Genomic DNA, 13,181 nt, shown 5'->3' with positions numbered 1-13,181 from the left:
GCCTTGCTGGAGGTTTTCTGCTACTTTCTGGTTTATAAAGAGTTATTCAGAGACGTTTAATATTAAAATAACATGATTTTTTTTTACATGGGTGTCTTTGGCATGGGGATATTGAGTATAGGTCCAAATGTTTTTTTTTTTAATAGTCAGAATTCTCTTATAAGTCTTTTAGTATTTAAGACAAAAAACAAAAATTTTAATGAATCTTCATCGATTTAAATTCAGTTACCTTAAAGACAAGTGAAGAAACAATAAAAAAATAATCTTTTTTCAGTTATTTTTAATAAGTGGAATTTTTTATTTTCTTTTGATTTTTGTGTGTGTGAAATTTAGGGAACTGTTGTAGCAATGTTTCCTGATTTCGTCCCTCCAAAGAAAATTTGATGCCTGCGACATCTATGATTTAGTTTATTTATACATTTTGATGTGTACTTTGTACTTTTATTTATGTCACACTAGAGCTGTACAATGAGCTATTGACTGGGAAGCTTCCCTGAGGACAATGTGAAATAATATGCAGTAGTTTCTCAAGGCAATACTCATTTCAAAGTAACAATATTCCCCCCCCCCTTTATATTGAATAGTGTAAAAAAAAAAAAAATTGAAATAAACAAAAGCACTTATTGGATAGGCAGAATTCTTTATAATGGTTTTAGTTTATTTTTCTTAAAGAGGCATAGTAGTTTTGAAGCTTTATTGCTATTTATATTTAAAAAGTAAATTCCTTTTTGTTTCTAAGCATATTTTTTTTCTTCTTTAAAATGCATATAGTATACTTTTGAATCATTCTGATTTAACTCATTTTATTAAAGTAAGCTTTATTGCAGCTTTGACAAAACAAGCCATTGAAAATAATAGTTTCAATTCCTTAAGTTCATATCAATTAAAACTTTTTTATTTTCAAATTTTAAATTTTTTTTAAAATTTATAAAAAAGTGAGCAAAAATTGGTGTTTAAATTGTAATTAATAATGAATATATATTTAAAATTTAAAGCAAAAGAAAAAATTTTTGTGAAGGGTTAGGAAATTAAAAAAAAAGTGAAAAAATTCCATTCAACTACTACTTGTTTTTGAGTTATTCTTTGCATTGAGTTATTCTTTGCTTTTTAAAAAATGTGGTTTTTGAAACAAATTTAAATAAACTTAATTTCAGAGGTAGAGTAATTTTAAACCAACCCAAATCTGTTTCTTTTAAAGTGCTGTGTAGTCTGTAATATTGTTTTAAATTGTTTTTAATACCTAGTTTTAGTTGTAAAAATATTTTTTTTTTTTTTATACTTCATGAAACTCATCTTTCCTAAAATTCCAAATTTTCTCATAAAATTCCAAAAAGTTTTTATGCATACAGTAATTTATAATTTGAAATATTTTATTCAATATATTTATCTTTTCTTAAATATTGTTTAATAAATATAGATTAATTCAGTATACTTTTTTTAATTCTTTATTTATAATTCATCAAATAAAATTGATTTACGCCATAATTATTTCTGAAATCATGTACTATTAAGGAAGTTTATCTTTTATCATATTAAAATATTATTATTTTTTAAATAAAATAAAATGTACCGAGAGGTTTAGAAAACTTTTCTGATCCCATTAAATTTTTAGCTGAAAATGTGAATTCAGAGTTACTCTAAGCCAGTGTTTCCTAAATGGTGTTCTGCGGAACCCTAGGGTTTCGTGGAAGAGTGAAATGGGTTCTTCTTTTTATAACAGTGAGGAGTTTAGAAACCTCAGATTATATTTAAATCAGCCTATAATTTATAATTTATTTATTCTTCCGGTTGCTTTTGTGAAATTATTTCAAGTAAAATGCAATCAAAATAAATTAATTAAATTGAAATATAATAAATAAATATGTTTCCCTAATAATCATTTTCAACATTTATAGCAGTTCTTTTAAGTACCATAATTTGGATTATTTTATTTATTTTCAGATTATGTATATGCACTTAAGACAAAATCATATCTAGACTAAATTGAGCACAAGGACTACAAATTTAACTGTCATTTATAAAACCTAGTTTAAGGTGGTTAATGGTAAAATAATGAAACATCTTCATTCCACTAATTAAAGATTTAAAAATAGTCTTCTATAAGGCATAACGCTCACAATTACTTTAATGAACTTTATTTATGAAGTTGGATTCCGTCGAAGGAAGGTTGATTATTTAGGGTTCCATAGTAAAAAAAAAATTGGGAATCTCTGCACTAAGCTATGGTATTAGTAACTACTTAGAATAATAGATGTCGCCACTATGTGTTCTACACCGATAGTCTGTATTAGATATGCTTTTCTGCCTTTGTTGCAAAAAAATAAATAAATAAATAATTAAATTAAAAAAAAAATTAATTTAAAAGGAAAAGAAAACAGACGATGCCACTCTTTATTAATTTTCTTAATTACATTGAACATTACATTACTTAAGTAAAATGATATGAAGTGATTTTTTAATCTTTACAAATGTACTAGGCGTACAAATAGTTTGTACACAACGCACATAAAATAGTTTTATTTGTTGTTTAAAAAAATAAGTAAATAAATCTATAGTTTTAGTGAAGGTATGTAAGTATAGTAAAGCAGCTACGACTATTTGACAGGATAGTGGATCCATAAAGTAGCTCTTGGAAGCTTTTCTATTGCAATTTGTGAATTACTAATGTTTGTGTTTTGAGACATTACATAGCAATTCAAGATTGTATTGGTTTTGTGTTATTTTGAATTGGTTTCCACCTCTATGGTATCAAACGATATCGTTCACTTGTCACCTCCCCTAATTCTAAATGATATTCAGAACAAAGTCAGAGCCATTAAATGATTGCAGTTATCATTGATTCTGTGCTTTCTTCGTTGTTTATTTAATAACCAGTTTGGACTAAAATTTTTGATTTGCGAACATTATTTGTAGACCCTTTATAAGATTAAAATCTTTTATTGCATTTACTGCATTATAAGTTTTCCGAAATTTTTCTTTTCAAATTCATTTCTGATTATTGATTAGAGGTTGTACCCGTGGACTGATGTCCACTCTTGCCCATCTCTAGCTAGCCACTACCCGAACGTTCCGCTTCGGACATTTCCTATCCCCAATGTTCGGAGATAATTGACCCTTTGCGGTAGTATTTAGTTCATGCATAGTTCTCATACTGGTCAGAATTGGATTCCTGCAAGTGACGTCAATGTCGGTAAATCGTGGCAGTTGTCGATTTAGAAAGTTGATTTTCGAAACGCTCCGCCGTCGCATGAAAATATAACGTTTTTTTTGTTGCTAATTATAAGCTGTATTCATAACAGCTGTGAGTTATCAACAGTTATTCATAACTGTTAAGTCAAATTCAGCCCATCTTTGGCCAGCGCCCTCTATGCTGTTTCTATAAATGGTGCAAAACGGCACTATAAATAAGAGCCATAGTTTTGTAAAAATTAAAAGCTCTTGTGGTCTGATTTTTTGATATTTAAAAACTTGCTCCAGTGCTGCATCATCTGAGAGCATAGAAATTTGCTAAAATTGAGAATTATTCATTGATTTAAACAGTTTACAGCTTGATAAAAAAATCTCGCCGAATTGGCGATTTTTAAAGAGGTTTGATAAGGCCATTTGTCAGTTCTTAAGTCTGTGATAGTTATTGATCTCAAGATGGTATATGTAGTTTAAAATTATTGCTTTTCCTTAAATGTAAAACACTTAATAAACTGTAGTTTTTTTTCTAAAATTAGTTTTATTTTCCTTGGCTAAAGAGCTTTGAAAAACGCAGTTAAAAACTAACATTTCTAAATTCAGTTCGAAAACAAAAATTTTCAGCGACTGTCAAAAAGTTTTCTTTTGTGGACTTGTGTACTTAATCGCATGATAGATTGATAATTAACTAATTCACTGCAGTTTCATAAATTGTGAACTCAATTACATTGTGGTATTAAAACCTTTATATCCTCCTTTTAACGATGCGAACAACTATTATTTAAAGCATTAAAAAGCAATTTACCGAAGATGTGTCTCATTTTTTAAGAAACTTTTGGACAACTTTTGTAATAATGATATTGGGTAATGATCATAAACTGTAAAAAATAATAAAAATAAAAAATGCTGATGTATTTACTGTATTTTCTGAAGCTCTCCCCCCAATAACTATTTTATAGCGCTTGCCCTTAATCTTTTAGCTCTTTGTAAGTGTACAGAGGTTTTTGTTTCCTTGCCTTCTTTTTATTGCCCCTCTTAAATTTAGTATCTACCTTATCTGGGCCGTAAAACGAGCCCGCATTGGACAACTATAACTCTCCAACTCAGTAAGACCACTCTTTTTTGTTTTGTTTTGTTTATATTTAACATGAGGTTGAAAATTAAAAGTTACTCCCCAGACAAGAAATATCTTGCAAAATTATGTGTCGGTAAAGTATTAGGGCAATTAAATAGCCTCGAATAAGGGGTGCTGGGATTAAATCCCATTGTACTTCGTTTGATGGCTTAAAGTAATTATAGCTGTTTATTTCTTAAAAAAAGATTTAGTGTCGTTTGTGTGATTAAGAAAATGAACGTAAAGTGCTTAGGAAAAAAAAATATTCTTACATTTTCTTTGTCTTTACACATTTTTTTTCATTGTGGATATTTACGTTTTTTTTTTTTTACATTCTTTTATGTTTTATGTTGTATTTATTTAATTTATTATTTCTGTATAATTTTTTTTGTGCGTAATTTGTATTTTTTCTGACGAAACTTCGATTTAGGGAATAGTAGTACGAATCGAGGATCGGAGGGAGATTTAAAGTAGACAGTTGGGTTTGCTGTGTCTTCGAACGTAAATGCCTCAGATTTCTTAAGACTTATTCAGAATTGCGGATTGTGGTATAAAGTAAAAAAAAAAAGGAAAAATCGGACCACTTTTAATAACTTTTGATCTAAAAAAGTCGTCTATTTAAAATTTGATTTCTCAGGAACATTACTCTCAATAAATCTGATTACTCTCAAATTTTGTATTTTGCCATGTAAAATTAGCTACTTTAAAATGATGTAGAAAATTGTGTGCCTGACAATTCAAACTTTTTTTCGACAATTATAAAATAAAATAATAAATATTTACTAAAATTTATTTTTTGCATGAAATTGTCTATAAATAAACGAATTTTACAATTGTGTGAAAAATTTTTTCAATTCGCTTGAAAATTTTTCGAAGTACACGCGTAAATTTAACATTAGGGGATTTAAATTTTGGATCGCTCTCCTGACCAAACTATTAGGACCATATTTTTTAGATCGCAGCTTCCCCTATATTTTGTGAGTCAGAAATCCTAATCCGTTGAAAGAGAAGGTTTGCTTATTCAGGGAAAGAACGTTTTTCTGTAATTTCGTAACTTAAAATATCGTGTGCACTAATTAATTAGCGTTTTTATGGTCACTTCCTCGAACCATTAAGATGGAAACCTAGAACGTGAAGATCCGATCATTAGATGAAAAGTTATTCAGGGTGGTCCGTTTTTTTTCTTGGCGCACTGTACATGTATTAAAATTATGCTTTATTATTATATTTAAAGTATAAATATGCTCTGAAGATTCAGTTATCGCGAGCAAAATATAATAATAAACAAATAATAATAAAATAAAAAACAATTGAATAACTTTTGATCCGATGATCGGATTTTCCAGCATTGAAATTCATTCTTAGGAGAAAGTTATACCGCGGGATAAGTGCTTCATGGCAAATCTGCTGTACATGCATTAGCAATTTAAAGTATAGAAAAAAGTGAATTCAAGTAAACCGAGAAATTACAAATGCTGATTTTTAATTTTTTTTTTTTAAATATCAAAATGCAAACGTATTTTTAGAATTACTTCCTGCCGTGTAATCCTAAGCAATCCTCCCGCGGTAAAGCATCCTTTTAAAATTCGAGTGGTAGACCTTAAATGTGCAAACGAAATCAGTAACAAATCCCATTTTTTCCAGATAGACATATCTAATTTGTGATAAAGTTTCATTTACCTCATTTTTAACCTCATTTTGAAATTTTTTTCTTATAAATATGGGGGATATCTGCTTCCCAAAAAATATTTTCCCTGTAAAATTGCTCAGGAGAACAGCTCGAAAGTTAGAACTCTGTGTTATTAAATTTTCATTTTACGTATTTCACCATATCTCTGTATATACTTAAGCTAATAAAAATTTTTTTTTCTTCATTTGCTGATATAAATTTTTGTTTATCCATGGGTAACTTCCTGCAAAAAGTTTGTATAACTTTTTATTATTAAATTAATCTTCTCTTGTTTTTAAAATTTTGATATCTTTTTAAAATCTAAAATCTTTATTCATAAAATCAAAATTTTGGTTGCTAGAGGTTCAGTAGATACTCAGCAATAAAATTTTTTTTTTTTGAAATCTAATATTTAAATTTTTATTTTTTGGGAACTATTTGACTGGTCTCGTTCAAATTTTAAACTTTGTCATTTAAAATTACTAAGTATCTGAAAATGTAATAATCTGTATACCTTACTATTCAAAGCATTTTCAATGATTAATGTTATGAAATATGGACTGATACAGTGTGCGTTTATGCTCACTGTATGCCTATATGTTAAGCAGATTCATATTGGACGGGCAATTAGGTACCAACCATTGTATGTTAGGAAACTTTGATAGCTTGTATTTTGATTTATAGTTAACTGAAATTCTTATTTTACCCATATATTTTGGTTATAGAAGATTATCTTTTACTTCTGATGAATCGAGTTCTACGTTACGTTATTCATATAATCGATATATATGATGTTGAAAAACCGTTTATTTATTTCCGCATTGACAATGCCAATTAACGATGCGTTTTGTGGATATGTAAATTCGAATATTCGCATATGCGATTATTGATAATGTGCACTATCGATTGGATACCTGCAAGTGACGTCATCGTTGGTAAATGGTGGCATTTGTTGATTCAGAAACCAATTAGCTTCGACACTCTCACGTGACGTCGCTTACAGGTATCCAATTAAGTCTGATATAAATCACATCACATCGTTAGGCTTAATCATTTCACTTCTTCTCGAGTTGCAAGCATCCAATTCTTTAACGGTGATAAAAAAATATGTTGAACGTTTATTAAAATAAATGTTTGATATTTTAAGTATGAAGACGTTAAAATAATAAAAGATAAAAAAAATTCATGCCAAAGCTTAGATGGTTTAGTCATGTTCTAAGTATCAGAGAAAGTCGTCCCTGTAAAAAAAAAGGCAATAAAAAGCAAAAGCAAATTCCATCCGAAAATGGTGGATGTCGTCCCCAAGGGTAACCGGGAAAAAGATGGATGGATCATATCAAAGATGACCCCCAAGCTTTTTCCTGCTGTGATTGACTGAAAAAACAAAAACAAAATCCAGAAAATAGAGATGTTCCATAGAATAGTGAAGAAATAATCGAATGCTATGCTAGTTGAAGTTGTAGTATTTATTTGAGTTAAAAAGTTATTTATCGATAATTTAGTGTAATCTTAGTTACAAAGGAAAACTTTACATTCAGAGTTTTCTTAGAAAATGTGGTAAAATTAGTTTTCAAATTATTCCCACCTTACAATTTACTGCCACAGAAAAATTTTTATCCGTAATAATTGTTCTGATCTGCCTTATTTCGCCGAAAAATAATTTTTTGAAGTGAGCAAAGTTTACCAGAGAAAATGATTTCCTTAATGGATGATTTTTTATATCTTTTTCTAAATTTCAGTTATAAGTCGTTTTTTTTGTTCTGGAACAAAATAAGACGTATTAAAGTACTTTTAGAGTAAGAAATCATTGTACAGTTGTTTGTTAATTATGCAAAATTTGATAGATAATTTTAAGTCTTTTAAATAGAAAAGTCTTCATGGAGAATTTCCTACATTTTATCATTAGATAACACTCAGAAAGCTTTTGAATGCCTTCTTTCATACAAATTTTTTAAAGGAAATTTTCAGAATTAGCTAATCAAATTTCGCGTTAATCATTATTTATTTGCATGGAATAATTTTTTACCAAAAACATTATCTTTTTACATTCCTTAAAATTAATTTACATTCATTCAAAATTTATTCTTTAAAATAAAAAAATAGAATGCTTTATTATTTTAGTAAAATGATTCTATAAGTAGCATAGTTTTTAAAACACTTTTTTTTTAACTGCTAAGTTTATTTTTGTTTACTTCCCAGAAGTTGTCTTAAGAGGTACTTTTCAATAGAAAACAACTTTGCAACTTTAACTTTGCCCAACAGGTTTTTGATTTTTTTTACTGAAATAGAATATATCGAAAAAACATTTGAATACCATTAATCAACTTTCTAAGTTTTTCCCCAAGTCTAGAAATTATTTTCCTTTTTTTCAATTGATGCATGATTTTACAAGTTTTTTCTAGAAGTATAAAACTAGGCGAAGTAACCACGGTTGACGATATAATGATATCCAAGCTGTAGTTACTTCACTTAACTGTCCACTGCAAATCCATCAACGATCACGCAGTTACAGATGTAGCCAACGTCCAATACAAATAGGGCAAACTGAAATTGATTGAATGATCATGTAACACTGATCTAGGTCAGCCTCTGACTTAAACATCCCTATATTTTAAAGTATTTTTGTATTAATAAAAATTTCTATGTCGAATGGCAAACACACATACTTTTTAAGTTTTAGACAGAAAACAATATTTTTCGAAATGCTGATGATTTTTAAGGTCCTGTATTAGTTAAATGTTATTTGCTTCTGTAGTTTGGAATAATTGTTTTAGTAATTCATTTTGTTTGTTTAATTAATTGGGATATAAGTTCCAAATTTTATACTTTTTTTTAATGTTATGTCTCTTATTTTGAAGCAATTTTCTTCTGAAAAAAAAAAAATGAGAGTATGTATCATTGTTATGTCATTTTACACACTTTCAAAAGAATTTGTGTGCCAAGAATGGCAACGTTCAACCATCTGTGTTATTTCTTCCGATGATTGTGAGCTGAATCGGAATCTGGGAATTAAAGATAATTCGTATTCTGTTCAGTTTTCTCAATTATTTGTTCTTGCCTGCTATAGTCTATAATTTTGGGACTTCACGGCTTTGTTTTGCTTGGAGCACTTTCAGAATTGTTATAAGATTTAGGTGACTTTGTTTTTGAAGTTAAGAATATTTATGCTTGATGACAATTCATATTTAATATGATTGTATTAAAAAATAATTCGTCTGCGTGAAATTCCTCGCTTAGTAGTTGAATGTGGGTTGAAAACTGAAAAGGCTCATTTTTCCCTAATGCTCATATTTGTAAACACGTATTTTGAGCTTTGTCCGTTTTCGTAAACACGCATTTCGTGCTGCGTTCATTTTATTAAACACGAATTTCGAGCAGTGTTTATTTTCGTAAACATGTATTATGAGTTTTTTTTCCTTCCATTTTCGTAATCACGCATTTTGAGTTTTGTCCATTTTCGTAAACACGAATTTTGAGATATGTACAGATCATAAAAACTCACGGGCGACCTGTAAAAATATTTTAAAACATTCCTTTTTCGCACTGATTAATTTGTGTTTGGATATGAACCTTTCCGGTGTGACTAAGCTTTTAGGTTCTAATCCTTCAAGCACTCCTTAATTAAATCTTCTCAATCATGATAATATGAAGCATCCTCCTCATATTGTGATCCAAAAATAGCTTAGTTGTTGTGAGACACGAAATCTGATGCATCAAATAGGATGAAATTTGGTAGTTTATTGTAACATCGATCGTGAGGAAGATAGTGTCAAAACTTGAGTGAAATTATTAAAAAATGCAAATTAGAATCTTTTTTAAATATTAAGAAGCGCCTTAGGTGGGATTTCGCGATTTTCTTATTTTTGCAAATAAGAGGAAGGAAAAACCAGTTTAAAAAAAAAAAAAAAAAAAAAAAAAAAAAAAAAAAAAAAAAACGACAACATTACATCCGGTCAAAAAGTTCTCCTTAAATCTGGTAACAAAAACCTCGAAAATTTTGAAAGTTTTTAAATTGGTTAGGTTTACATTTTGCGATGAAAAAACATAGCGCAAATGTAGATTTTTGCCTTTTGCTTATTTTTGTTGACGAGAGGGGGGAGTTTAAAAGGGTGATCAAAAATATGTTTACTTACGATTTTAAACGACCCTTAAAAAATTTAGGAAAACAAAGCAAATAGTGAAATAAAATTGAAACAAAGGAAAAAAAATAGCGAAATGTCAGAGTTAACAAACATAATCATTTTAGTACTGTAATGAATTAGCTTCTTACAAAACAAAACACAAGAAATAGAAATACTTTATTATACCGAAACGATAGTTTGTAGGTACTGCATTATACACTGAGGTGACAAAAGTCATAGGATATCTCTTAATATTGTGTCGGACCTCCTCTAGCTCCACGAAGTGTAGCAACTCGATGTGGCATGGACTCAACAAGTAATTGGAACTCTCTTGTAGGAATATGCAACCTCAATGGATGTCCATAACTGCAAAGTTGCGATTGCAGGATTTTGTTCGCGAATTAACCTATCGATAAGCTTCATATCAGATGATTTAGGAGGCCGAATCTTCCGCCAGAATTGTCCAGAATGTTCTTCAAAACAGTCGCAGACAATTATGGCATGGTGAAGCGGCGCATTGTCATCCATAAAAATTCTATCGTTGTTTGAATGCCCATGAATGGTTGCAAGTGGTCTCCAAGTAACTGAACATATAACCATTTACAGTCACTGATCTATGCAATCAGACCATAGAACCCAGTCCATGCCATGAAAAAGCAGCCCAAAACATTATGGAGCCACCACCAGATTGCACAGTGCCTTGTTAACAACTTGGGTCCATGGCTTCGTGGGTTCTGCGCTACACTCGAGCTCTTCCATCAGCTTTGACCAGCTAAAATCGTGACTCATCTGACCAAGCTACTGTTTTCCAGTCGTCTTGGGTCCAACCAATATGGTCACAAGCCCAGTTGCTTTTGTTTTATTCCATATGCGGATATATTTATATGTTGAATTGAATGTAGGGTTTAATGACACAAGGTCCACAAAAGGACATGCTGCACTATATATATATATATATATATATATATATATATATATATATATATATATATATATATATATATATATATATATATATATATATATATATATATATATATATATATATATATATATATATATAGCGCTGTTTTGTGAAAAATTTTGTATTGCATCGACGCAAATTTCATTGAAATAATCCTTTTCTTAATGACCTCTGTGTTGTTTCCTCTTAATGTAACATATTTAACCATCGTGTGTTTCTAGTAGTTTTTTTTTTTATCTCTTTGAATTGTCTAATGGTAGTGATGCTCACCGCTTTCTAACTCTATTGTCTTTCTTGCAAGGTTCATTTACACATCGCATTCAAAATCACCATTAGATAAATCTTTTGTGAAAACTTTGTTGAAGTTAAAACTTTTTCCCCTAAAAAGTTTAACAAAGAGAAGAGACTAATGATAAAAGTTCATTCGCGATATCCTTTGTTACATTTATAATGATATTTTTTTTAGAGGATGCTAAATTGTTCTAACAGTTTTGGAACTAAACCCACTTCATTATGGAATCAAGCATCAACTTATAAATGTATTTAATTAAATATTTGTGCTTAAATTAATCCAAACTTGTAAAAGTATTATATGAATGTCAGATTGGTTTGAAATGATGTAAAATGTTTGATGCTCTTTTTTGGGACGTAACTTTACAGTATGAAAGTAAATTTTTGTAAAAGAAGGTTAATGTAGTTTTATCAGCAATAATTATTCATTTTATTAGTTTCATTGGTTGTATTAAGCGGAAGTGAGATTCGAAAATCATTTAGTTTCTCTTTCAAATAAGCATGTAAAAGGTAGAATTTTATTTGTATTAAATTTTGAACAATGCTTTTAAGTTGCTTCTACATTTATCCTTTAATCTATCTAAACTACATTTTGCAGTAGATAGTGATGAAGCGATTCCTAAACTTTTGACTCAGTTCAATTTTAAGGTATAATTTATGCCACTTTTTTTTCTTCTTATCTTTTATTTTTAAATGAAGACTCCAAGAAATGTTTCTATGGAGTACCATTAGAAATATTCAATAAAATGCTTTTAAAGAAGTTGATACTTGCAAGTAACTTCATTGTAGGTATGTCGTGGCATTTGTCGATTCAGAAGCCAATCAGGCTCGACACGTACAGGTGATGTCGCTTACAGGTATCCAATTAAATCTGACTTAAATCACATAGTTAGGCCTAATCACCTCACTTCTTCTCGAGTTTTAGGTACCCAATTGTATAAGCATTAATTATCTGGTGTTGCAAAAATAGCTAATGGTTTAAAAATCTATTCAAGGAAAGTGGAAGGAGATATACAGAAATTGTACAATTTGCTGAGTGCTGCTTCGGAAACACCTCACTATTTCTCACAATTTTCGGAATCACTTTTTATTTTAAATTTTAAAATTAGTTACGAGGAAAAAAATTGTAAAGGATTGTTTCGAAATAGCACTCATTTGTTGGAATTTTTTTTCTGTCATCAGTGCTATCTAGAGACGAACTTTGTAATTAATTTTGAAAGATGTTGAGAATTAGTTTCTAGTTTCTTAAAAAGAACGTTGTAAAACTTGCATTTCTATGTTATTCCGTTTTCCTTGAATTTTCGATTGATCAATTATTTTTGGAACATAAGGTTATAAAAAGGAACTTGTTTTTAAACAGTAAAAATTTAACGTAAAGTATTGAGATTAAATAAATTTTTTTAAAGTGTAAATAATTAAAATTATATTGCAAAGTATTCGAACTATTGTTCTGTGTACCTAGTGTATATGTATTTTTTAAACTAAATTGTAATAAAATTATTCCTTTTATAACTTTTTCCAAAATAATTGCGAGAAAAAGATAAACCTTTGACTTCCCTCACAATATTGTAAATTATGTTTGTTGTTAAAACTTTTATTTTACATTTCCTTTTAAAAATTTATAAGAATATTAAGAAATTATTTCATTTTTATATAAAAAATATCGATAAAACTGCATTTAGAGAAACGAAGGAAAATCGTTATAAAAATATTAATTTGCTTAAAAACATTCCTAAACAGCTAAGCATATTTTTAAAACCACTCGTAATTGTTTACAATTGTGTTTAATTTTATTTCAATTACAATATTTGGTTTGTATAACGATTTTTGTGCCTGAAG

General features: G+C 29.0%; 1 protein-coding gene across 9 annotated transcripts in view; it reads left to right on the top strand.

The window, feature by feature from the left end:
• The window catches only part of LOC107443405 (mitochondrial inner membrane protease subunit 2), a 137,798-nt gene that overhangs the window by 13,723 nt on the left and 110,894 nt on the right, over nt 1-13,181 (top strand). The window lies entirely within an intron of this gene.

The sequence above is a fragment of the Parasteatoda tepidariorum genome, chromosome 1, assembly GCF_982258835.1.
Source record: "Parasteatoda tepidariorum strain Cologne lab strain chromosome 1, Ptep-v5.0, whole genome shotgun sequence".
Taxonomy (NCBI): domain Eukaryota; kingdom Metazoa; phylum Arthropoda; class Arachnida; order Araneae; family Theridiidae; genus Parasteatoda; species Parasteatoda tepidariorum.
The sequence above is the reverse complement of the archived record's forward strand: the minus strand, read 5'-3'. Positions and strand labels throughout refer to the sequence as shown.